This window comes from Falco cherrug, chromosome 1 (assembly GCF_023634085.1).
Source record: "Falco cherrug isolate bFalChe1 chromosome 1, bFalChe1.pri, whole genome shotgun sequence".
Taxonomy (NCBI): domain Eukaryota; kingdom Metazoa; phylum Chordata; class Aves; order Falconiformes; family Falconidae; genus Falco; species Falco cherrug.
In genome coordinates this window covers 106,903,774-106,929,796 of record NC_073697.1, presented here as the reverse complement: position 1 = coordinate 106,929,796, position 26,023 = coordinate 106,903,774, and the positions used below count along the sequence as shown (strand labels likewise).

Here is a 26,023-nt window from a genome sequence, read left to right as displayed (position 1 = left end):
GAAGTCGATGTGGTGCTCCATTTGTCATTGTTTGCAAGACCAGGAAGGGAGGCCACTGCACTGAATGGGAATTGATTGCTTGGATGGCGGTCGGGCTGGGCAGGCAGCCTGGGCTCTAGGTAATTGCAAATTATTCCTTTAGCAGCTTTACGTGGGACAGTCACACACCGGGATCCGTCCAGTGACTCCCAGCTACTGGGAGAACCAGTCTGCTCCCAGAGAGGAGCATCAATGGGATGCAATGCAGGTCTCGGGAGCGGCCAGCAGCCACGCACCTTCACTGTGGAATTGCTGATGCTCTTTCAGTTACTTCCAGCAGTTGGTAAAAGCGGAGAAGGGGGGTTTGGATGAGGCTGTGGGAAGCAAAGTGACAGGGAAGGAGAAAAAAGGAATGAAGCCCCATGTCTACAGATGTATTTCTATAAAGGATACAGAGAAACACAGCAGGAAAAAAGGGATAATTGGCCCTGAATTAGTGGCTGATGTTCAGGCAACAGCTCTTGAGGCCTCTGTGAACAGCTGGGAGCAGACACCTGTCCAACAGTCAGGGGAATTAAGGGGAAAAAAACATCCCCCCCAAAAAACCCTAGCACAAATGTCAAGGTGATACAAAGGAATGAGCCCAGAATAAGACAGGACATTTTCTAAGGCTGTTATCTGAGATTCACAGCCCCTCTTAGGTGATGGGCTCGGCCCCAGCTGCCTCCTTGGAAAAGCTCCATAGAAAGGAAACGAGAAGAGAAGAAAAATGGCCGCGGTTAATAGGGGAGCAGAGAGTGAGTTACGGCAGGGAGTGAAAGTCAGAGATGATCTTGATGCCCAGGGGGGAGCCCAGAGTCGGCGTGAGCTGCAGGCGCTGCACTGTGCCAGCCCCAGGGGTGTCGAGCTCGGAGGGGAGCAGGTCTGAGCGGTCACCTTTCCTGCTGGATACAGACCAAAAGGAGGGATGTGAGGGAAATAATTCGCCAGGGTTTGTGGGTGGAGGGATGAGGGGCTTGGCTGTCCCCAACAAGGAGGGAGCAAGCTCCGAGGTGCAACAGGGAGGAGGAGAGGAACCCGGGGAGGTGGGAGTGCATGTTGTGGTCCTGCACCCTGGGCTGAACTGCTGATCCTGGCTGGGATGGGAAAGCACGCCTGCTCCTGCAAGGGACTAATACAGAAAACGCACAGAGAGAAGGGAGGTTTTACTATTCAGATGCATTGTCCTCTGCAGTGGGAGCAGGTAAGCCTTGCACTGGGGGTCAGCTTATGTTAGGGAAGAAAATCTGGGATCTTTATGGATCCTGAGTCTTCCTGAGCTCTGGCAGTTTTCTCAACTGACCCATCCTCAGTGCTGGGATGGGGCATCCTGCTGAGGCCTCCCTCCTTCCCTTCAGTCAGAGCTCAAGAGCAACAACATGGAAAAGATAAGAAATCTGAGACCTGATTCGAGGCAAGACAGGCGGAAAAGTATCATTATCCACCCAACACTATGGGAAAAGACGATGGACAGGCTCGCATGAGCCACCAAGTCCAGCCCCAGTCATTCCATGTGCCCCCGTGAAAGGTGACTGCTCCCAGGGGCCAGGGGACCAACCCCTCCAGCCACACCATGCAGGTGACAGCCGCTGCCCCCCTCTCCTGCACCACAGCACCCCACACTCGACGCACATCGACCTTCTACCAGCTCAAGGAGGTAGCATCCTGCCCCTGCTCCTCCCTTTTGCTCCCCTCTTCCCTTTTTGCCCTGTTTTTATTTTTTAAACTCTCAGGGAACCTCACATTAACTGCAGCTTGGAGAAAGTAATCAAGCTATTTCTAGGCAGAGAACTAATTTAATGCATGGATGACTTTAGCTCAAAAGAAGAAATAAGGACACTCAGGCATCCTAAGGGAGCAGAATAATAGGGTAATTTGCACAAGATGAGGAGAAAGGGGGGGAAAAAAGGGCCACTACTACTTTTGCATAATCTTCTTTATAGATCACCTTCTCTCCCCTGTTTGCTGGTCACCACCACCACCGAGGCTCCAAATGCTGAACACCCACGTGCGCTGGCACTTCAAAAGGGGCGAGAGCTGGGCTCAGCTTGGCGTGATTCCTGCTGGGTGCTCACAAGGGCAGGAGGAACGGGATAAGGGACAGAGTTTTGTGGCCCTCTGGGGTGCAAGGAAAGTTTAAAATGCCTCTCGGCCTGTGCCAGAAGCAAGGAGGCAATGAGATGTCTAGTGCTCAAGAGAATTCCCACTATTTCCAAATGCCTAAAGGGAGAAAGGAAGACGGGAGAGGCGGGGAGACGCCGCTCAAAATGTTTCCTTCTGGCAGTGAGACTCCTACTATTTAGAGCTGCCTGATTACACGGAATAAAAGAAATGTCAGCATGAAAATAATCTGGAGGTGAAAAATTGAAGCTTTCCCTTCCAAATGTGTGGAAACAAGGGTGTTTTCACTTTACTAAAATGCTCCATGACATATTTTCCCCTCCCCAACCAACATTTGACTGAAAGCACCACTTTCTTGTGGGAAGTTTCCATCTTGAGAAACCTGCCTTTCCTGACAATACAACTGATCCTACTGACAATTTCTAAACAGCACGTGAATCCATGGGGACAGTCAAGTGCTGGGAATAACAGTCAGCATGGCAGAGGCACAAGTGGTCACAAATCTGTGACCCGTGGCTGGACCATGGGCTGGAAAGGACAGGTCTGTCCAGCCCCGCTGGCACTAGAGAGGTGGGTACAGCAACCAGCAGCATCTGGAGCAGCCTCGGGATGCGCGGCTGAAAGGGATGCTCTCCCAGCTGCAGGGAATTATTCACCTCTAGATCAGACATGGCAAGTTCTGCCACAATAGTGGATGATGTTTCTTGCTTTTGCCCTTGGTCAGCTCCCTTCCTGGAGCAGGTTCCCTCCCTGCAGCACTTTGGCAGGGGTGAGGGAATTGAAGAGCAGCTGCTATAACTGTGCAGGCAGCGTGGGATCGGGCGCAGTGAGGGGGGGCCCAGCTTCCCCCTCTTCTGCCCCCAGCCACAAGGAAGAGGGATCCAGGCACAGACTCGCTGTAGCCACCTTCCTGCATCCCTGCCTTGCTCCCTGCCCAAATCCAGCTGTGTTGCACCGTCAGGGAAAAAAATATAAGTAGGTCAGAGCCCCATTTGTCAGTTATTTTGCACTGGGTGGAGTGACTGGAACTGGCAGCTTAATGGATGGATCTCACTTGTGAAATTACCCAGCACAAAAACATGTGTACCTGCAGGGCACAGAGGCTCGGTCACACTGGGAGGAGAGATCTGATCCCCTCACCAGCAAAGAATGGAAGAAAAGTTTGTCCTCTCCTTCTCCCTCCTGTTTCCCCCCCTCTCTGTGGCCATGTGCTGGCCTAGGGAGAGCTCACTGGCTGTATTTTTCCTCCCTGGCTGTGCCATAAGGAAGCAAGAGACCAGTGTGGCTCACCTGGGAACAGACTGAGCCTTTTATTATGCTGGGCTAGATGCTGGATTTACAGCCAACCCAGGGATGCTCTCTCTAGATCCAGTCCACATATGTTTGGGCAGAGAAAATGTTGGAGGTGACAGTTCATTAGGTAATTTCTTACTCCTTTTAACAACTGAAAATGGATAAAGGAATGTGTATAAGGGAGCAGCTTTATTAGCTCTATAAAGTCTTAATAAATAATCTTTCATAATGCACTAGCCTTAGAAACTTCTCCCTGCTCTTGGCAAAGGCTTCCAAGGTAGCATGCAGCACATGGGCTTGTTGCAAGGATAAATAAAGCCAGCCCATTGGCGAGCTGTTCCCACCCCAGCTGCCCCTGGGGAATCCCAGTCACTGCTGGTGGTGGCTGGGACTCCCCATGGGCTGCTGGGGTGTGTGAAAACCTCTCCCATGGCACCGAGAGTGATGCTGCCATGCCTTGACATCACCTAAGCTATTGCGACCGCTGTACGCGGTGCTGCAAACATCAGCTTCCAGTACAGCAGAGCCAATGCAATGGGTGTCCCCAGGACAATGGGGTCTCCTGCATCCCTTACAGAATCAGAGGATGGTTTGGGTTGGAAGGGATCTTTACAGGCCATCCAGTCCAACCCCCCTGCAGCGAGCAGGGACATCTTCAGCTAGATCAGGCTGCTCAGAGCCCCATCCAGCCTGGCCTTGAATGTTTCCAGGGATGGGGCATCGCCCACCTCTCTGGGCAACCTGTGCCAGTGTTTCACCACCCTCATTGTAAAAAATTTCTTTTTATATCTACTATAAATCTACCCTCTTTTAGTTTAAAACCATTACCCCTTGTCCTATCACAACAAGCCCTGCTAAGAAGTTTGTCCCCATCTTTCTCATAAGCCCCCTTTCAGTACTGACAGGCCACCGTAAGGTCTCCCCGGAGCCTTCTCTTCTCCAGGCAGAACAACCCCAACTCTCAGCCTTTCCTCACAGGAGAGGTGTTCCAGCCTCTGATCATTTTTGTGGCCTCCTCTGGAGCCACTCCGACAGGTCCATGTCCCTTCTGTGCTGAGGACCCCAGAGCTGGACGCAGTTCTACAGGTGGGGTCTCACCGGAGCGGAGCAGAGGGGCACAGTCCCCTCCCTTGCCCTGCTGGCCACGCTGCTGGTGATGCAGCCCAGGGCACGGCTGGCTTGCTGGGCTGTGAGCGCACATTGCCAGCTCACGGCCAGCTTTTCATCCACTGGTACCCACAGGTTCTTCTCCACGGGGCTGCTCTCAATCCCTTCATCCCCCAGCCTGTATTGATACCAGGGGTTGCCCTGACCCAAGTGTAGGACTGTGCACTTGGCCTTGTTGAACCTCACGAGGTTCACGTGTGCCTGCTTCTCCAGCTTGTCTGGTCCCTCTGGATAGCATCCTGTCCCTCAGGTGTGTCAACCACAGCACTCAGCTTGGTGTCACCTGCAAACTTGTTGAGGGTGCCCTCAATCCCACAGCGTCATTGATGAAGATATTAAACAGTACTGGTCCCAGTATGGACCCCTGTGGGACACCAATAGTTACCAATCTCCATCTGGGCACTGAGACACCGACAACTATCCCTTGCACTGAGCGATATCCACTGTCTCATCCCAAGCTCTAGCTCCGTGCTGGATGCCCATGCAGAGGAGCATGTGGGTGCTGAGAAGAGGAATGATACAGAAATGTTACCCTTGGGTGGGCTTGGAAAGACCCCACGGATGGAAAGTAAGAACATCAGTAAAGAATTGTAGCATCTTATTAGTAAAGGCCATCTGAGCCTCTAATTAAAATTTGCCTAATGACCTGGCTGCTTCGTAATTTTTACTATCAGAGACATTAATTTAAAATGATGGGTACTTGGGCAAAGACAAAATTAATTTCTTCTTTATGAAAATTAAAGGTGCAGAGCATGGATTCGGCCATGCCCCACCTACCATCCCACTGCAGGAGGAGCTCAATGCCCATGCTGCAGTGGGGCATGTCTTGGTGAAGATAGGAGGAGGAGGAGGAGGAGGGAAGAGCTACACAGAACAGATGTTTCTTATCCTTAATCCCTGCTGGAAAGGGGCCCAGATGATGGGATTGTACTTCCACTGAGACAGAAGGCAGGTGGCTCTAGTGATGTTTGGTTAGGGCTGTCCCAGCACTGCCAGCGAGTAACATGTCCTTCGAAATGCACACAGACATCAGTAATCAAGTCTGGATTTTCCTCAGGGAGGAGGAAACAAAGCCACGTCTTTTCCCCCAAACCCTATTCCTATTCTCGACCTTTTCACTGCACATAGGACATCTGATGTTCTTTAGCCGCAGACTAAAGCACACACTCTGCCCCATCCCCAGAGCCACCTGCCCTGCCCTCCCCCACCCTGCTCATTTGCAACAAGTCCACTTTAAGCCCTCAAACCTGACTCAGCAAATTTGCTTCCACTTCCCCAGGTCACCCAAAAGCAGGAGGAGGAAGATATCCAGAAAACAACATAGCAGTCTCCAGTAGTCCCCGTTTCCCATCCACAAGCAGCTCCTGGGTGCTCCCTGGGGACATGGATCTGTCCCCACACGCATCCTCCCACACTGCCGGCCTCTGCCTGTGCTCCCACCCGAACAGCGAAGATCTCTGAAGACCTGACGTGTCGCCGTGTCCCAGCCCGCAGGACAGAGATGCTCAGCCACTCCCCGGCCACCTCCTGCCTCTTGCAGCAGCTACACCAGAGCTGGCGTGTGCAGCCCGGGAAATCACGGCTGCAGTATTCCTCCTCATCCCTCTCTCTTTGCTAAATCAAAGGCTGCGGTAGATTTAGTGTTCAGCATCGCTGGTCCATATCTCATCGTTCATGCCACATTGATTCTCAATTCCAGCCCTGTAGGTTATTTAATTGGGCAGATATCCCTTCAATTTTCTCCTCCAGCGATATTACTGACGGCTGAAGTCTATCCATTTCTTTGCACGGGGCTTCAAAAGGAGCCTGTTAACAATTATAACAATAGTCAAACACTTCGCTTTCGATTGTACTTCCCAGCCCCAAATCTCAAACAATCCATTAAGCTCATCTTGGAAGTATTAATTGTCCCAGGTTCAGTCCAGAGATAGCTTGTGCTGCCCTTCGGGCTGAAATCATTACTCTTCCCTCCGTTTCCCTCCACCAAGTGCTTTTTGAGTTGTGAGCCAGACCGGAGGACTGTGCTCCCACCTAAATCTTCCAGCAGGAGCTCGCAGCACAGTGCCACCAGGGCCAGCCCGTAGCCCTGGTTCCCGGCTCACCTAAATCACACCCACACCGCTGTGCCCGAGCCGGGGGCCAGCAGCGCCGGGACGGGGCTGCAGATAAATCAAGCCCTCGCTTTTCAAGGCTCTGTGAGCCTGCACTGACCGTGGGAATCGATATGCCAAACACCCTCAGTAAATCCCCACTACAGCACTGGGCTGTGGCTGGAGGTGGTGAAACGCAGCAGTGACGCGTCCCAGTTAAGGCAGCATAGATCCAGGATGGCCTGTCTGCCTCCTGTCCTTCCTCCCAGCTCTCTTCCTCACCAATGTCTATCTGAAACGTTGCATGGGAATAATTCTTCCTAGGTATCCTGTATCCTCAGATTACAGCGATCCTCTGGGATGAAAGAGACCCGGGATGAAATCTCCCCAACTCTGCGGCATGGGAAAGAGACCAAAACCCTCCTGCCTGGGCAGAGGCTCCTGGAGAAGAGGACCACCAGGAGAAACTTCTGCTGCTGCAACAACCGCTACACCTAGCTTCCTCCAGAAGGACCCCAAAACCCACCCAGGGTCTTTTCTAGCCTAGAGGGTATGAGAGTAGGGAATCTCTCCTTTGTGTTATTTGGAGCTTGTTTTATTTTGTGCCAGATAGATTAGTTCCAGCTTCAGTTGCACATAAGATGGGCATGCTAAAGAAAAAGGAGCTCTCCTTCCCCAGTGAGCTCCCAGAGGTCCTTCCTGGCACTGGGAGCACCCAGGTGCCTTCTAAGGGACACCCCCCTCCTGCAGTGCTGCACAAGGAGCTTCATTGTGCTGGTCCTTTGCCATCTGGTGGAGGGGCTAAAGCTGCTAGGAACAAAATGTGGCAAATTAGTTTGACTCCCTTGTTTCACCTCTCCAACATACTGTCGTACAGGGGAGGCAATGTTTTATTTCCAGCTTTATTCTTTTTTCCTTAATTTTTGATGGATGTAGTCTCAATCTTTATACTATCTGAAAATGAATATTTTACTATAGTATAAAAGTTGAAATTACATGAATTAGTTATATTTAAATATTACACTGAATATTTGATTCGCAGGGCAGAACAGACTTGTGCTGGAAGGGAACATTTCGGCCGTGCCTGTGCTGAGCAGACCCCAGCAAATGTGATCTGTAGGTGCGGTCCCCTGACAGCCCCCATTTCATTCATGCTTCTCCTCCTTCCTTCTGCATTTTCATGCAGAGGGCTGGAGAGCAACAAGCCCATGGCTCCTCGGGGCTCCTGCACTGAGCTTTCACCCCAGTAGCTCTCACATAGCCATCTCACAAGTCCCACAGACCTGTTTTCTCAACACCACGATGTCCCCATGGCTGCATCCAGCCTCAGCACCAGGACAGGGCTGCCACCATGGCAGAGAAACGTGCGCCTCAGTAAGCAGGGCTCCACGGAGAACACTCCTATTGCTGCTGCTAATTACTCTGGGGCTGCTGGCCATGCGCTGTCTCGTTAATTACCCACAGGTCACAGCAGCGATTCTTCCCATATGAAAGCTGCATCAGTAATTTCATGTTTCAAATGAACTCCAGGAGTACCCTGCAAGTCATTCTTTGCAGGAGAACAGAGTGTAATATCTATAATTAAACGCAACAGGGATGGTCTAACAAGAGCGCACTGAAGAGCTAAGCAGAGGTGGCTGCTCCACTTGGACACCTGGAGGGATTCCCTTTGCTGCTGGGGTTTTGGGGAGCAAGCAAGGAGGTTTGCTGGTGCAGCACTGGGACGGGAGCCACCACCACGGTGGTGAAACAAAGGTGATGTTCAGAACAATGCCAGCCTCAGTAGAGCATCCTGGTGTAAACTCATCCAAACCACAGCATACTGTGAGGGTACTGGGTGCAGGGAGGAGGCAGAACAAGGGGATGGTGGCGGCCAGGGGCCACCGAATCTCTTCTGCACATCAGCCCCATCCTTTACTCCGCCAAATGCATCTGACCCACCTGCACAAGGTGCTGGTTCATGTACCATCACCAGCCTCACGTGGCTGTCCAGGCCCTGCTGCGAGCTGCTCCAGGAGCTGAGGATGGGGGCTGTGAGCCAGGGAAGGTCTGGGCTGCAGAGGGGGAGGATGGGGAGCTCAGGACTGCAGTAACCTCGAGGTGACTTGAGACGGAGGTGTTTTTACAGTCAGCACAGCTTGAGAAGCTTGTACGCCATCTGCTCCCGACTGCCCTGCATCCAGCAAACCAGTGCGCTGCTCTTTCCTACACGCTAAAAATACTCCCTTAAAAAAAAAAAAAAATCACAAAAAAAAAACCCCAAAAAAGAAAAAGACAGACGACAGGGAAATGAGAGTATAAACAAAGACTCCATGGAGACCAGAGGCTTCATTGTGCTCCTCCTGCTGTATCAGGCCCCTTCCCCCATTTGCTCTGTCTTACATTTTAGGGCAGAAACATGCTATTACTGGTTTTCTATGGCTCTGGAAGCAGGCACATGCATGCACACATGCATGCACAGCCCAACCTCATGTACAGGCCATCTGCGCTGTTAGCGGAGCTCAGAGAGTCAAGCCATCCCTCTCACTCCTCAGCAGTGAAGCTGAGGAAGAGGAGGCAGCAGGCTGGAGGGGAGGGGATGAAGAGTCACGGGCTGGTTTATAGATGGAGCCCCCCAGGAAGGCACAGGTTCAGCTGCCTGTGCCAGCTGCTCTGCCCCGGGAGCCCTCACAGCAGACCCAGCTCCACCGCCAGAGCCAGCCCGTGGCTGCCTCCATCCCTGCCAGTTCCTTGCCTTCCCTGGGCTACTCGCCAACCAGCCATGATCTTCCCAGCAACAGGTGCCCAAACTTGGATGATTTTGCCTCAAGTGTGACCAACGTCCCCTGCAAATCATTTTGGGACCACACTGATGGCCAAGGGGTTGAGCAGTAGGTTCAGACTCAGGCACTCGGGTCCTTGCTGGTCTTTTGGCACGAGCCCAGGACAACCTGGGACAAACTGCTTTTTCCCTCCGAGCCTCCGCTTCCCTCCCCATCCAGTACTGACTTACAGCCTGAACTTTTCAAAGCAATACTGGCCTTTTGCAGGGCTGATGGGCAGCACAAAGTCCCAACATACGGACCCACAGCAGCCCACCACCTCGCTCCCAGCAAGTGGGTGCCCGTGGCTGGGCAGGCTGAGAAAATCCCATTTGCAGGAAGCAGACAACAGCTCTAAGTGATGGAAATCCTCCTTCCTTGGGCAGAAAGAGAGAGAGGAAAGGAAAAGAAAGATGAAAAAAGCTCTTTCTGGGGAAATTAAATTGGACTTCAAATTTACAGGGTCTTCATTTTGTTCTGGTGATAATGAATTAAGCTCTTGCTGGCAGTTATATTGCTGCAGAAATAAGTACCGGTTAAAAGCACTTTTGGAAACTATGACTTTCATTTTAAAGCTGCCACAATTTACATTTAATCCATTAATTCATTCATTTATGCTGCTCAGGTACAAACCTTGCATCTCTCCTTTCCCAGGATTCACTGAAACCCTGTTTTTAACCCACAGCCAGTTTCCACGTGGCACGGTGCATTTCCCTGTCAGTGTTTTGCTCAGCATCACACAGGAACCTTTAGGAGCCCTGGCTTGGAAGCACTCACCAAATCTCCCTCCTTGCCAGGACCAAAGACACACACAGATGTAAAAGACACAGTTTGTTCAGCAGTGACCTCCTCCAACAGCTGCGGGGAAGAAGCCACGACATCTACCAGGCTTCCTAGCAGCATTCTGGATCAGATGATCTGGAAGACCAGCTTTTGCCTTTGCACAGCAGGATGAAAACCCTGGTGATGCTGTGTTAATGTTTTGGCTGCCTCTTGCTAAGGACCTCCCAGCTGACATGAAGCAAGCCCATATGTCCGTGGCCACAGAGCACTTTGGGCTGGAGGAACCAGACAGGAGGTTCCAGTAACTATAAAAAAAACAAGCAACCAAAGTCCTAGTTCCCCCAAGGACAGCCTTGCCCCCACAGCCCTGAGAATGGCTGGCACTACCCACCCCACCAGTGAGGGCTGCTCCCCCGACCCTTCCCCTGATGGCATTGCAAGGACAGAGTGTTGAACTGGAGGCAAATGGCCCATTACCCTGATTAACCACAGAGACAGAAAACACTGTGGCTTGCAAAAATTTTACCTCTGCCAGATGCTCCTGACCTCAGCTTGCACCTGAATCCAGCCCTCACCTCTCTTCCCACCCACAGCCCTTGCTTTGCACAGCCCCTCGCATGGCCACACCACCGATGCTTCACTTCTTCCTGCACCCCAGCTCCTCCAAAGGCATCTCTGATAAATGTTTCTGCTCCACAGCACATGTACACAGTGGGTTTAGCAGGGTCAGGCTTTCAGAAACCAAACCCAACTCTTCCACCACCAAGAAAATCCTACCACCTTCCCTTGGGCAGGCTCGGTAGGGTGACCTGAGCTGCAGTGGTGCGTTGGAAGGATTTGCTCCCAGCCTGAGACTGCACGGACAGGCTGCCACGTGCAGACATCACCCTGGCATCTCACTAGATGGATGCAAAGAGCAGCAGCAAGATCACAGCCTGGCAACAGTGCCCCGCAGAAGAAACATTGCCTCCTGTCAGCACCATGTATCTGCTCGTCGCCTGCGGCATCTCCGGAGCTCTGCAGCATGGCCTCGGGCTGGGATTTTGAACGCAGATCTTTGGGGAGGTTCAAATCCAGCCCATGTGCTGCAAGCTGGAAGCAGGATCTCACATCACACCTGCTGATCCCCATGTGCACAAAGCTCTAATTCCTCCTTGGTCCAAGAGCATCGCAGCCAGCACGCTCCATCACTGTGGACTACATGGCAGGAGGGACCTGGCCAAGCCTGGGAGCAGCAGGGGCTCTGTCTGCCCATGGCAAAAGGTGTAAAGAGGGGGAGGAACAAAAAAAAGGAAAAAAAAAAAAAGAAGAGACTAGCTCAACAGAAAGGCCTGCACAGCCCCTCTGTGCCAGGGGCTGCTAACGCTACAGGGCCAGTAAATCCCCCCACCCTTTACAGGACAGGCGAATGGCATTTCTGCAGGAGATGCTTGCTCCGCAGCGAGCATGGCCCCATCTCCCAAGAACACAGCTACTGGTTTGCTTTTGGCAGCCCCGATGCCACTTCCCCCTGCCTCTGCAGCAGCTTTGCGAGGTGTCTGCTCTTCTGTGGGTGTCTTGACACAGACACCAGCTCCATTAGAGGCCATGGAGCTGCTGTGCTCCTGCCAGCAATAGGATCCCAAACGCTCCCGTAATTTATATGGCAGTTTTCATTACTTCCCTTCTCCAAAGACCTGTTCAATAAATTACCAGTTTATGAATTCCAAAGTGTTCTGCGCTGCCCTGAACAAAAGGAAAAGGAAAAAAATACAGCCTAGACCAGCTCTAATCGCAGAGCTTTTCATCCTGGAAAGAAAGCCATTACTAAAATGATATCCCCTCTTCCCCATGTGGATAACACTGCCTTCATGAGCCAGAGGATAGCAACACTCTTACTATTACTGTAGTGCCTAAAGTACCAACTCAGCTCGGGGCACGGGAGCCCCCTGTTACCTGAAGGACCACACAGACATCACAAAGATCTTTCTTGCAGAGCTGAGCCACCCAAGAGCATGGGAGGTGTAGGGAAGGTCTTAAGAAAAGGTTAAGCAAGAAGAAAAATCCTATTGCTGAGCACAACAGTGGAGGGCATCCCTCAGATCAGCCCCTGCTTTGGGCAAGGTTTGTGTCTTGCTGTCCCTCCTCAGAGCAGCAGAGACCTGGCACATCCCTTAAATCACATCTGAGTACTGCAAGTGGTAGAGGGAGAGAGGAGGAGAAGAAACAGGGACTGATGGCATTCATCAGTCGAACATGACTGGTCAGAGATGAACAGCACAGGAGTAGGAAAGCTGCTGGCTGGGTGAGATGGATGGTGGCAGGGGGGAGGTGGCTTGCTAGAGATGCTGAGATGGGGCTTTGGCCAGAGCTGTGGTCTGCCCTTTTTTAGCCCCATCCCTACCTCTGCCTCCAGCTCCTTTCCACCCCAAGCTGAAAGGCAGCTCCTGGGATGCCAAGCCAGGAGCGGGGAGGGAAGGTGGGCAAGCTGCCGAGCAGAGAGAGAGCCCCTGCAGTGCTGTCTCCAGAGCCTTTCCACTCTGCCGGGCAGCAAACAGGGGAACAATAAATAAATAAATAAAAAGAAATCAATAACCACCACCCATTGTGTCTCCATCTGCCATTGATTTATGGCCCTGCTGAAAAGCCTTGTTGTCCACAATTATTGGGCAGTCAGCTCCTATTTGCCATGATTTCCTCGCCCCTCCTTTCCACCCGCCTCCCCAGCAGACCCCATCCTGCCACGTGCTGGCATGTAGGGCTCTGGCAGCTCCCGGAGTGCTCAGTGGTTGGGTCCCAGCTGTGTCCAGTCAGTCCCATGTGGGACAGTGATTGCTTGTCAGACTCAGGTCTGATGCTCCAAGGGCCTGGGATGGCAGCTGGAGTGAAGAAGTAGGAGCAGGGATGCATCTTGGACGCAGAGCAGCAAGGGGGAAAAGAGCAGTCAGGTGGACTGCAAGTAAAGCCAACCAGAAAATTACATTTTGCCCTGAGCTGCTGAAAATTCAGCTTTATCTCACAAGAAACCAAAAGCTGCGCACAAGAAGATTTCCTTTCTAGCCTTCTTGACAACCTTCCCAGCTTGATTTTGCTCTTTTGGCCATTTCTATCATATGTCACGCTGACCCAGGAGGTCAGATTGATCCAGCCAGCCAAGCCCTGCAAGAGCAAGAGCCTGCTGGATGAGTTCCCCAAGATACGCGGTTCATTAAACCAGCACTTCCTTGGGGGGAGGGGGGAAAAATAAGGTCATGTCAGAAAAATCAAGTGTCCTAAGAGTCAGCAGTCTGGTGCCTCCATCTGTAGAGTCCAGCCCAGCCACCGCCACCACCCTGCACTGACCTGGGGGCACCTCTGATTGAGCTGCCTAATCCCAGTCCCCCGCCTGGGCTGTGCCCACTGGCCCCCTGCCCACCTCCAGCTCCCTCATGTTCTGGCTGAGATAAACAGCCCTGAAAATTGAGGAATTAACATCACCTCCCCAAGGCCAAGCTCAGCTTTGGCAGGGGGACCCTGCGCAAGCAGGCAGGGCTTGGACAGGGAGACGTGGGGTGGCTCAGCTCAGGGCAAGTCCGAAGGACCAACCATTGATCACATGCAACACTGGGCTGCTGTGCAATGCACCCAGTGATGGTCTTCTCCAAAGACCCCTTGAGACCTACGCTATGGAGCGCAGACATAGGGGATCGGTGAATACCCCAAAGGGGTGAGAGGAATGAAACAGTGGTTTGAACAGCCAGGTCGGGGTAATCCTCCCTATAGGAACTGCTGGGAATATGGGAATATGCTGTGAGCACACTTCTTGGTGCAGCAAACCTCCCCTTTAGGAGGTGAAGCAGCAGTTTGTGCTGGGGCACTTCAACCATTTACCCTGTGGAAACCACTTCAGTAGCTCTGGTCTACAGGGCAGTCCGGAATGCAAACACTGCTTGCGGCCACGGAGCAGACAAAGCTGGATGTGTCAGCTGGCAAGTTTATGTTCTGAACCTGCAAGGCAACGATTCAGACTCTGTTTTGGTGAGAAAGGGAGGTATTATGGAAGGGCTGATTGCGGAAGTGAGCCCTGAATTAAACACTTTGACCTAAATCAACTTGTGATTAAGTGAATGAACAAATGAAAATAAGCCTGCAACTGAGCATCGTGATTTCAAGCAGAGTGGACATTGAGAAACAAGAGGAATTGGTTAATGAAGTCAGCTGGAAAGAGGTCATGGACACAAATATGCAGGATACTTGGAACTGCTTCAAGTGAAAAGGTGTTAGTGCTGCAAGAAACTCCGAGTAGGAGGAAGAGAAACTAAAAGTAAAAGCTTGCAAAGAGCTTGCGAGGCAATGGGCTGAGCAGTCACTTAAAGAAAGGTGTTAGCCAGAAGCAGGGACCCTGCACAGATTGGAAGAGAGGAGTCCTGGAATGGAGGTCACAGAGGCCACCAAGTTTTCAACAAAGTGGAAATTGCATCAGATCCGAGTTAGACTTTGCAAAAAAGGTATTGAAACAGCTAGTTACAGAGCCCCAGAGCCTTTCTGGCTCAAAGAGAGAAAGAACAAGGGTTGTTATGAGAGTAGAATAGGGAAAAGATTAAAGGATAACTCAGGGCACATCCCAGCACTACTTGACCTCACTTTTCAACAAGGGTGAGGTTGGCCATGGAGGTGAGAGACATATGAGGAAGTGGAACTGGGAAGCAGGAGACAGGAGCGAGCAATTCCCTGGAGTGGTGAAGAATAGGCACAAGGGAAAGTGTTTCTGCTGGCAATTATTTTTATTACATCAAGATAAAGTATTATTGGTTTGGTGTACAGCACATGTGGGGGCTGTATTTAAATACAAGACACAAGCTCATTAATCTGATCTCGTAGAGGATGAGGCTTCACAGCAGATTCAGACGGCAAGGCTAATTGAAAGTAAGCAAACAACGTTATGAGGGCTTAGCAAGGGGAGATCACACCAGACTAAGTGGATTACTGCATCCCCTTTGTCTGCCGGATCAACTGTTCTCATCCACCTGGACAGAACTAAAGCACCTAAAGATGAAGCCTACAGGAATACCCAGAAGCAGCATTGCACGGGCTGGGACAGAGAAGAGACAGCGAGGCATTACCAGTGAGGCAGAAAAGATGAGAAACTTCACCAGCTTGACGTCAGAGTGCATCTCAAAGGCAGCTTCAGAACATCTGCAGATGGGAACCACCATATGACCACAGCAGCACCAGAGGGCCACTGCCTCCATCTAGGAATTCTTCTTTTATTTGATCATTAAAATAAAATTCTCTTAATCTGCCTAAGGCATACAGTGAGACCAAGCCTGCTTAGCACTTTGAATATTTCCCCGGGGGACAAGAGCTCTGTTCAGATGAGACTGGTTGCAAAATAGGAAGATGGGATATTGTACTGCAAGACTTGAGTACCCTACAAGTGGAATGAAATTGTAGCACAACAGCGTGAGGTATGAGGTCAGGTATTTGGATTAAAATGATTCTCTGCATTTTTATCAGTCCCTCAGAAAGAGGGCCAGTTGATCAAAGGAGCATTACAAGACAACTCTGCCACGTGGCTGCGAATGGGACTAACCTAGTCGGGGTACAGAGGGGAGGAGCACATCCCACTTGTAGGGTGAGGGGTAACGCTGCTGTAAGGAGGAGACACAACTTGGGGTCTGGCCACCTATGTCCAGGAGAGAGTGAGAACACAAGGAGGGAGCCTGTGCTAGCAAAACAAAAGCCAAGAGGGAATATCACAGTCAGCTATAAATACATCAGGGGCTAAATATGCAGAAGAGAAAAGGTACTGAAGCCAGAAGACAATGCTGGCACGAGGACAAACGGGCAGAAACTGGCTGTGAATAACTGTAGAGGAAAGTGTCCAACTATTCCAGCTATCCAGCTTTGGCATTGCCATCTGAGAGACTTCACCTGAGGAACAAACCCATGAAGGGGGCCGGGACATGTCGTGTCCATGGCAGCACAGAACAAAAAATAGATGTCCCAGGCTCCTCTCCGGTCTCATCGCCCAGAAGCTCTTACCTACAGGAGGTGCCAGTTTTCTGGTGTTTCTTCTGTAACATGTCCTGGGTCTCCTCTGCGTGGAGGAGGACCTGTTACCAATTGATACTGGAAGTCTTGTCCACAGATGTTCTGCGTGCAAAACCTAACCAAATCATCTGCTTTCTGGGGAGGTTTTTGTGCACTTCTGCCCAGGGGATAAAGGGTGAGAAGATCGGATGGGCGGGGTGGGGGTCAGCAGCCATTGAAGGTTAGGGCAGCAGATGCTCTCTCCAAAGCAGGGGGGCAGCAAGAACAGCCAGCTGTCATGCAAAATCCCCCCGGTCCCCCTCTGGCACACATGCCCCTGGCTCTCAGCCCCAATCCAGCAAAACCACCATGCACGTTTGTCCTTCCATCCCCTGCCATTCCTAATGGGATTGGAAGGGTAAAGCCAGCATTTCCTGGACCAGAAAGAACTGGGACCATTCTTGAACAAGGCTGAATACTCCTGGCACAGGGCACAAGTTCCTCCTTTCTCTCCTGCTCTAATCCTCACCACCCATCCAGGACTTCATCTTTCCTTGTGCCTACTCCAATCTGATCCCCACAGAGCCACATTGCTAACAGCCCTGCACCAAAATGGATTTCATGGTCTGAGAAAAGCTGTCTTCAGAGCAGCCAAAGCACCCCAAAATGCTGAGCAATTTTGGATGGCGCTCCATGCACAGGGCTACCCAGCAGTGGAGGCTGCCAAGGAGCACGTCCACAGCTGACACAGCACTCTAGAAATAGGTGCTGCCATTGAGATTTCAGCCAACTGGAAGGAGAACCAGTCAGAGGGTGTTTCCACCCACACACTGACCAGCACTCACTGTGCTTCCACCAGCCAGAGCAGGGGGACACCGTGTGCCAAGCAGGCCAGTAATTATGAATGAGACCAGGCATCAGGGGACACCGAAGCCCAAGCAGCTACGATCAGCAGAGAGCACAGCAGTCCAACACAGGTCTGCCTCACAGGCTCACACAGTCCCTTCCCTGCCTTAGCCTTCGGTGACTCCCTGCTACACGTGCAAAGGCACCCATTAATGTTTGGTCGAGCACTGAGCTTCCAAGCTAGCTTTTGTGAACCTCCTTTGCGCAGGTCTGATGGTCCATCAAGGTCACCTGCTTCCCACTTCCCCACCTGCACCCTCCCCACACCCACACTTGCACCCTTTGCATCCCCAGGCCCGTGCGAAGCTTTTGGGCAGGGGTGCAGCTCTGTGAGCAGCAGCATCTGCTCAGCTTCTACCCCCGACCCCGCGCTCCTGCTCCATCACCATGGAAACCCAGTGGTGGGAGATGGGTTGCTTGGCAACACGAACGCCCCGCTGGACCACACTGCTGACCCCAGGTACAGAGACCCTGGTGGGGGTTTGGTGCTGGCAGTGATGCTACCCCTGTGAAGGGGCTGAAGTGAGGAAGGGGATGGTGGGAGAGCAGTCCCAGCTGCTGTGAGGTAATGGAGTAAGCAGCTTCCACTGGTGCTGTGGTAGCATCTCCCCAGGGATGCCCCATCCATCCAGGAGCATCACTGATCTCTCCCCAGGCCTGGGAGCAGCTCCCCCACAGGCAGTGGGGAGATGGTTGCATCAATGCAGTCAGGTAGTGACTTCAACAGTCCACTAAAGCAACCCTGCTGATGCCTCAGGTTCTGTTTGCATCCCAGGCAGCTAGAAGCAGGATATACTACAGCCATTCACCACCTCTGCCTCATCCTTCCCTGGCCTCAGAAGTACAGTCCTCATGTCCTCTAGGCACAGCAAAGTTTTCCACAAGAAAATGCAAGGACCTAGAAGAACCGAGCAGTGAGCAACCCCATTAAATCTGATAATGAAGGCAACTGCAAGATGCATATCCTTCAGCACACAGTCTAATCTCAGCCAGATGAAATACAAGAAGGAAGATTACTGAGGTAAGAGAAGTCAGCATTTGCAAAAGCCGTTTGAAGAACCAAGCTATCCGAGATTGCCCAGAGAACAGACAAAAGCAGTCATTACAACCTGCTGATGTGTGCGTGATAAAACCAAAAATGCAGCCAGCAGATCAAGACGCATATGCCAAAAGCCACCTGCGGTCTCTTGCAAAAGCTTTGCAATAGGTGTGGGTTGCATCACACAAAGTTAGGGCAATATCCCCGGCTGTCATCTAAGTGGGACACAATGCGATTTTGCATGAACATGCAGAAGGGTACAGGGTGTACAAAGCATGCAGCTGCAACACTTAGCAACACAGGCTCTGAGGCCCTTCTGGCTCTGGTACAAGGCAAAAGAATACAAATAAATAAAAAAGGAGTGTGATAAAGCATGCAAAGCTCTTACTAGGGTCAGCAGAAATGCAAGGAAATGCAGAGCTGAAAGCTAGCTCAAGCAAAACTACATCTCAAACAGAACATGGAGAGAAAAAGAGGAGCTGCCATCACAGGCAGCGTGAGATGAAAGCAGGGTTAAATGTTGGTGACTAGGGTATGGGCGGTTTGATATGGCCATCAACACGCCAGCCCACTGTGTGGGCAAGTTCAGGATCACTCGAGCAGACAAACCCTGACAGCAGCAGGAAAACCATAAAGACAAATCTTGCAGCAGAAGAAAGTAAGACTGATTGGAGGCATAGGGTATCTAAAGAAGCCACCCCCAAAAAAAAAAAAAGAGTCAGCTGAAGCCACCTCATTTCTGGCCCAGCAACACGAGTACCAAGGAGCAGGCATGGCTGACACACAGGGACCCAGCAGGTGCGTGGGAGCTGGTCAGGACCCCTGGCACTACCCTGCGGCCAAGGCCACCCCCAGGGCACCCTGCACTGCCAAGGCTGAGCTGCCGCGGCTCGCTATGGCCAGAGCCCACAGGTCACTGAAACTGGGGTGTTCCCTCCAGCTACTGGAAGGCTGGCTCTGCCGGGCTAGCCTGGGGGCTGCCAGAGAGAAGCTGCTATTGCAAGCCGTGAACGGCTGAGTATTTCCAAACCTGCTGCAAAGAGGAGGAATTACTGGCCAGACAACTGGCGAGCTTGTCCCAGCTCTGGCCCTTCCCCAAGCTCCTTCTCCCAGGCGAGCAAGAGGCACATCCAGCTGCCCACCCTCACCAGACACCTCTGCAGTCCCGAGCTTCTCTTGGCTGATCTCACGCTGGATGCGCACAGGGATGGGAAATCAGAAATCGCCACCCCCGGGGAAACATCCCTGACACATTTTTGGCTTCTTCCTTGCCCAGTCTGCCACAGCTGATCTTAAAAGCTGCGAGTGGTTTGCAGGCTTGGTGCAGAAACTCTTGGAGTGGAGACCTCTGAGCAGTTGCAGTGTGCATCTGCCTTCTCGCCTCCTCCAAGTCTGCAGTGAGTTATACAGAAAGTTCTTCAGAGAAAGCAATCGGGATGAATTGCACAACCCAAACGACAGGCTCTTCCAGCTGTAAGAGAGGGGGTGGGGTGCGGGGGTGAAAGACTGACCCCAGAGCCTATTGATATTGAACAGAGGAGGAAAGAAAGAGCAAAGCCAAGGACAACACAGCTGAGAGTGCCAGGGGTTATAAAACACCAGCAACGACTTTCAGCATGGTGTGGTATGGCAGAGGGGTTATTGCCCCTTAAAATGAAAGCATAAATAGGATTGAGAAGACCGCATAAGCATGAAGCACCAGAGAGAAGAGCTGAGACTCTCTGCTCATCTGTAACCTGTCCGGGAGGGCCAGCTCACAGCAGACAGATGAACTGCTCCAACACAGAGGAAACCATGACCTGTGCACAGCTGATTATTACCATCATTTTTTCCACAAACGATTTCAACCGGAGCGCAGGCTAGCCAGCGCGGCTATGAGTCACATCATGACATTGCTCTCCAGGCACAACATTACTGATGAACTAATTCCAGGGAGCAGACACCAATGAAGACGACACACGGTGCAGAGCAGCCGTGTTACAAGTCAGTGGACTCGCTCACAGACCAGCTAACAGTCAGGCAGTGACAAACCAAGGCAGGTAAACACACCAGTTCTGCAGATCCATCCAGTGAAGGCCCTGGCCAGGGCATCACTGCTGCCAGCTACAAGCCACCAGCAAAACCAAGCAGCTGCAAGGAAAACCAGGGAGCATGGAGCTTTTCCCAGGAGACTCCCATTCCACAGTGCCTGGGCAGCTACAGGGATGCTAAGTGAACCGGCAGAATGGGCAAGGAAAGGACAGCAGCAACAGTTGCCAATTCATATTGGGTTTTCCCCAAAAAGCCACCCTACTAAGCCCTGGTAGAATCTTGCCCAGTTCTGCCAACACAGCCAAAGGCAGGAGGATTCCCAGCAGGACCTGCATCCACAGCACAGGGCAAGTCTCACCCCAAAGAATAAATTTTAAAAGGCACACGGATACACAACCACTATATAACAGTATTTTAAAAACATGAGAAGCTCCCCCCCCCCCCCCCCCCATGAGAGTATGTCAGCTTAAATAAAGCAGCTCTGGATGCCAGGCTGGAGAGGTTAACCAGATTCCCCAGTGTCCTGTCAACTCCATCCCAGCTGGCTTAGCTCAGCTTTTTAAGGACTGTCTCCAGGGAAGCACTGAGGGACCTCGATCCAATTCAGCCACCATGGGTGAGAAGCAGCACGGGAATACTGCACTCAACGGTCTTCAGGGAATCTTCTATAAAGGGTCACCACTGTGTTAGGATTTGGGGTGGGTTTTTTTTTGTGAAGAGATGCTCATGTTTTATTTATTTGCTTCAGAAAAAGTTGGGTTTTTTTTTTTTTTTCTGGAGGTAAGCAGCTAATTTCGTTCAGGTTCTTCAGCTAATGAAGAAATAAGCTGAATAATAAATTATTTCAAGATAAATTATTCATGGCCAGTTGCAATTCCAGTGTGCGAGCAGGGGGCTCAGAGTGTTATTTAGTTATTTTCATCTTAAAAAAGAATAATGCATGTAACCACCCCACCCAGCTCTTCCAAATGGCAGCTGTGCTACGAGATGGGTGGCTCAGGGGGGAGCAGCCCCTTTGCTTCCCCAGGGAGCGAGGACGGCTTGTTTCAATGATTAGTCACCTTCCAGTATAAAGTGTTATCCCAGCTGAGCTGGTGCTAGACCCATGTATTGCCTTGGGACCCTACAGCGATGCTGATGGAGCGAAGTTTCTGCAGCCACGTCAGGGCTGTCCCCTGGGCCAGCCTTCCTCCCGAAGCCACCCCAAAAATCCCCTAAATGCCACATTTACACACGGCATAAGGGTAAACCAGCTGATCCGCCCTGTCCCCGTGTTCTCACCTCTCGCTTTTCATGCCTTGCTCCCGGACTGACCTCGGAGCTAGCTGAAACAACTCACTTGCCCGGCTGCGGCGCTGGATAACGAACCATTAGCTATGATTATAGTGATGGCTGTTACAGATAATGCTGATTGCAGCTAACAGCCAGGCTTACCCCAGCCCCCTGCCCCCCCCCAGGACCCAGGGCACTGACTGCAAAGGGGTCACGGGGGACCCCGGCAGTCCTGTGCTTGCTGGGTGTTGAGAGGAGCCCCAGGGCAGTTATCTGTGCTGACAGCAGAGTCCTTTGATTACTCACCATTTTAAAAGATGCTATTTTGCCCTTTGAATGTACGTATAAATTGGCTTTGCTTGATTCCCAGCAGCTCATAACAGCAGCTTTGGGTGGCCCTGCCTGATCCAATAGTGGGATTCTTTAATCCCATCACTGCCACTGGGGCCTTTTCTACTCTGTTTTTGCTCTCCCCCACAGCACACCAGCCATTTTACCCTTTCCTCATCAAGTTCAATGACTCTGAACAAAGAAAAGATGCCTCCAGACTGGAGACCCGCCATAAAGACCCCACCTCAGTTCGGCCTACCCTTCTGCAAAGGTATTCCCAGTGCCCACCCCCTCACCAGTAACATTTCTAATGGATTTTCCCATTACTTTGCCTCAGGGTGACCCAATTTCTTCCCCAAGAGTTGCAATAATACTGGGAGCCCTGCAGCCCCCAGGGAATCTCCCGGCTTTTGACAGTCTGGGTGGAAGCAGCAGCAATTTGGTGAACTGCCTGGCTGCCTACTGCAGGGCTCCGTACTCCAGTTGACAAACATTAGATGCTCTCCAGGCTGCCACACAGCCTCTTACATTACAAATGGCAGGTTTTATGTGCCAGCCACAGCACTGCGTGGCAAACACATCCTCCTGCCTCCTTTCTTCTGTATTTGGAACATGTATGGAGCATTCCTACCTTTTCCACTCTGCTATTTACAATTTCGCCATCTGTCTCTAACAGAGCCATTTTTGACACAGAAATAAATTCCCCACTCTATTTAAGTGCTTTCTTATCGTCTTTGACCCTTCTGGTCATTCATAGTCCATTAGTTTCTTTGATTTCTTCCAACTGTTACCTGTATTTTTAGGCATGACATTTTTTTTAGCATTTACCAACACATCTATTTGTCTGTTTTCTCCCTCCTCCCTACACCTGGGCACTGTTGAGGATGCAAGAAAAAAAAAAAAAGCCCGGCTTCACAACACCTGGAGTATAACACATTGCTTACTGCCTTGTCCTGCCATCCTGGCAGACCCACAGAGTGGGCAGGGGCTGTAATCAAATTATGTTAGCTCCTACTCGAGGCAATCATGGGTTTTCTTTTTATTTTTCTCAGCCAGCAATTAATGTTCCTCTGTCAGTGGGGATGAGGTTTGTTCACGGGTTGGGCTGCGGTGCACGCAGGCACTGCACTATGAAATCATCCATTATTGCAGTTCAGTGGGGGCTGGTTTGTTCTTCAAGACAAAGTGTTCCTGAAGTCGCCCCTCTTTCTACCCCCAACTCTTGAATCATCTCCCTGAAGCTTGCAAACAGATGGTTCAGCAATTTATCCTGTTTGCCAGTAAACCTTCGAGCATTTAAGCAGGCTGTCACCCATTCTCCAACTTTGTAGATCCTTGGGCTCCTGCAGGTCAGCATTGTCTGTGCCTTCACACACCTACCAAGGTCTTGCCCCCTCACCACCACCACCAGTTTTGCTGCCACAGGAGGGGTTTTAGTCCTTCCTTTTAACACACTGAAAACCACAGGAGACACTCAGCCAATTCTAACCCATCAGCACCTTTCATAGCCAGACACGAAGAGCTGCAGACACTGCATTACCTTGGTCCTCATTTAAGCAAACTGAAATTCTCCTTATGTGCCTTCTTTCTGAGTCCAGACCTTAAGAGCTCACACCTGCGTGCCCATAGCCCTGCTTAGTATAAACTTCCCTTCGGTTAACTCAGCAGTTAATATTTCTGCAAGACAGAGGCCAAGATACCAGTGCCTCAGCCTTGTCAGAGGCATGGCAGGCTGGAGCTAGGACCTACAGCAGGTACACATCCAGGGCAAGTCAGGCAGGTTTGCACAAAGCCCTGGGCAGCTGTCACTGATGAGGTCTATGCATGACATCATGTTGCCCATAATGTATTGACACTTTTCAGCTTGATACAAGGCCTTTTCAGGGTCACCCTGTGTCCCTCCTAACCCATTTTCTCTGGGAGCATCCAGTGATATCCCCTAAACACACAACAAGTAAGAGCAGTTACTTACTTAGAAATCACCCAAGGACTCCAAGGGTCTACAGAGGGAGGAGAGCTGAGGTTTTGCACGGCTGCATTGTGCAGGCATCTGCAGATCATCACTAAGAAGCCACCCACACCCCTGACCCAGCTTGGCACAAACCCAGTGCAGATGGGGCACACAAGAGCTGGCCTGCGAGGACCATGACTATGAATTTCCTTGCAAAGGGAGAAATGGGAAGCATCTAATGGTTAATGCTCCCGTCTCTCCTTACAGAGGCCATGAGAGCTGGAAAGCAGCCACACATCCAGAAGACATCCCAGGCAGGGACCCGAGATGGGCAAGCAGGAAAAGGAAAGGCAGGAGGCAGAACCTGAGAGAAAGGAGATGGTGGTGAGCAACAAAGGGCAGCCTCAGCGGCGCAGGGCCAGCAGGGAAGGCAAGTACAAGCAGCAGCATCCCGTAATGGATGCGGGCTCACACTGTAGCAGCACTCCAGCAGCAAGGGCCAGCAATGAATTAACATCACCCGGCTCCCCAGGAAGGGGCTGTCAGCACCAGCCGCTGAACCGTTACTGCACTGAAAGCACTTCACAGGAGGGGAAAGAAAAGAGCACCACTGGAGATGGAGTGTGCAATGCTTGCCCTTGCTCCTGCCAGCGTCTTGGGAGGGGATGAACACACCCCAGGCCAGCTGCCTCACCCTGCAGCAGGAGGGATGGGATGCTCCAGTACTGATCCCTCCATATCGGGAAGGGAGGGAGAGCATGAGCAAGGTATCTATTTCACTTGCTTCCATGCAGTTATATTTAATACATTAGATAGTTTTTCTAGCAGGAGACAGTTAAACTTCTTAACCCTTCAGATGCAACAGGAGCAGCTTGGCTACCAGTATGTTACCCGAATATCCCATAATTTCCTATACAGCTGTCCTCACAGTCCCATGAAGTACTTCAGGATGAAGGCAGCCCAGAATGTTCCCAAAAGTCTCAAGAAAGCTGGGACAGAGCAGAGCACGCACAGGGCTCCAGTTTCAAGCCGAGGGCTCTGAGCTCCAGCCAGCCCCTCTGGGGCTTCTGGATGTAAAAGCCACCAGTGACCCCACCAGGCCACCTGGGTACTGCAGTGCCTGCACATGCCACCTCCTCTCCCTCCTGGCCCCAGTAAAGCGCTTAACCACGAGAAGAAGAAAGTTAGCAGTTTTGGTGTTTCGGGTTTTTTTTTTTTTTGGTCCTTTAAGTGATTGAAGTACCAGCTGAGAAAGAGGCACTTGAAAGCAACTTGAGTCTGGTTAAAGCTGGTTATCCATCTTGATTTGCATAATCGTTATGCAAATGAAGGTTTGCATAATGTTGCTATGATCTACAATCGCTTTAGGGGTTTATTGCATGAAAAGACCACAGAGAAGATATTGAACAGCTGTCCGTGCCCCTGACTGCAACTCGGACACCACGAGGCACGTGTGCCAGAGATGCTGATGTTTCCCCCGCTTGCCCACGGTGTTTGGTCCCCCGCAGGGGCTGAGCCTGACTTTGCAACTGCCCTTGGGTTAATTCAGACTTCATGGTTCAGAAGGAGACACAGGGCTGCAACTCGCTTCTTGGCATTAATTCTTCAACCAAACGGGAGGCGATTTTGTGGTTGCCTTGTTACACACAGCGTAAGCTAAAGCTGCAAGCACTTCTACTCTCCCTTTTACAAGCCCTCCAGTGAAAGCGATGCCTTGTCAGGCAGAGCCAGCCAAACCCTGGAAGAGAAGACCTCAGGCTCAAGAACAGGTCTCCCCAGTTGCCCATCCATCATCCAGCTGCAGCAGATTTGAATCAGGTGTTTGGGGCAATTAAACTGAGCCTGACAGGACTGCAGGGAAAGTCCTCCAGAACTGCTGCCCTGCATCCCTGCCCCACAGCAGCACCCTTCCAGACACTCTCCTTACCTGGTAGGACACAGCTGGCTCCCGGGGCAACTCCTAAATCCTCCATACACCATCCACAGGCCAACCACCTTGGGCTCCAGCACATCACACCCAGCACCAGACTCTCTGCAAGGAACAGCATCACACAGCTTTTTCAGTGGGGTGTCTCTGGAAGGAGCAAGAACCAAAGCCACCCATGGGGTAAAGGATCCCCCCTGTGGCACTAGATGCAGCTTTTCTCACAGGCAGGAGTATTTCAGCAACAGACAGCCCACAGCAGCCACCCAGAGAAACCCAATTAAACAAAACTGCCCCCAAGCTACC

General features: G+C 51.4%; 1 long non-coding RNA gene across 1 annotated transcript; it reads right to left on the bottom strand.

Annotated features, from left to right (window-relative positions):
* Positions 1 to 5,834: 5,834 nt before the first annotated feature.
* Positions 5,835 to 26,023, bottom strand: LOC129736472 (uncharacterized). The gene is made up of 3 exons (XR_008733118.1): positions 25,721 to 26,023; positions 8,631 to 8,914; positions 5,835 to 6,405 (listed from the first exon to the last, which is right to left on the bottom strand). It is a non-coding gene; the product is annotated as an uncharacterized LOC129736472 (long non-coding RNA).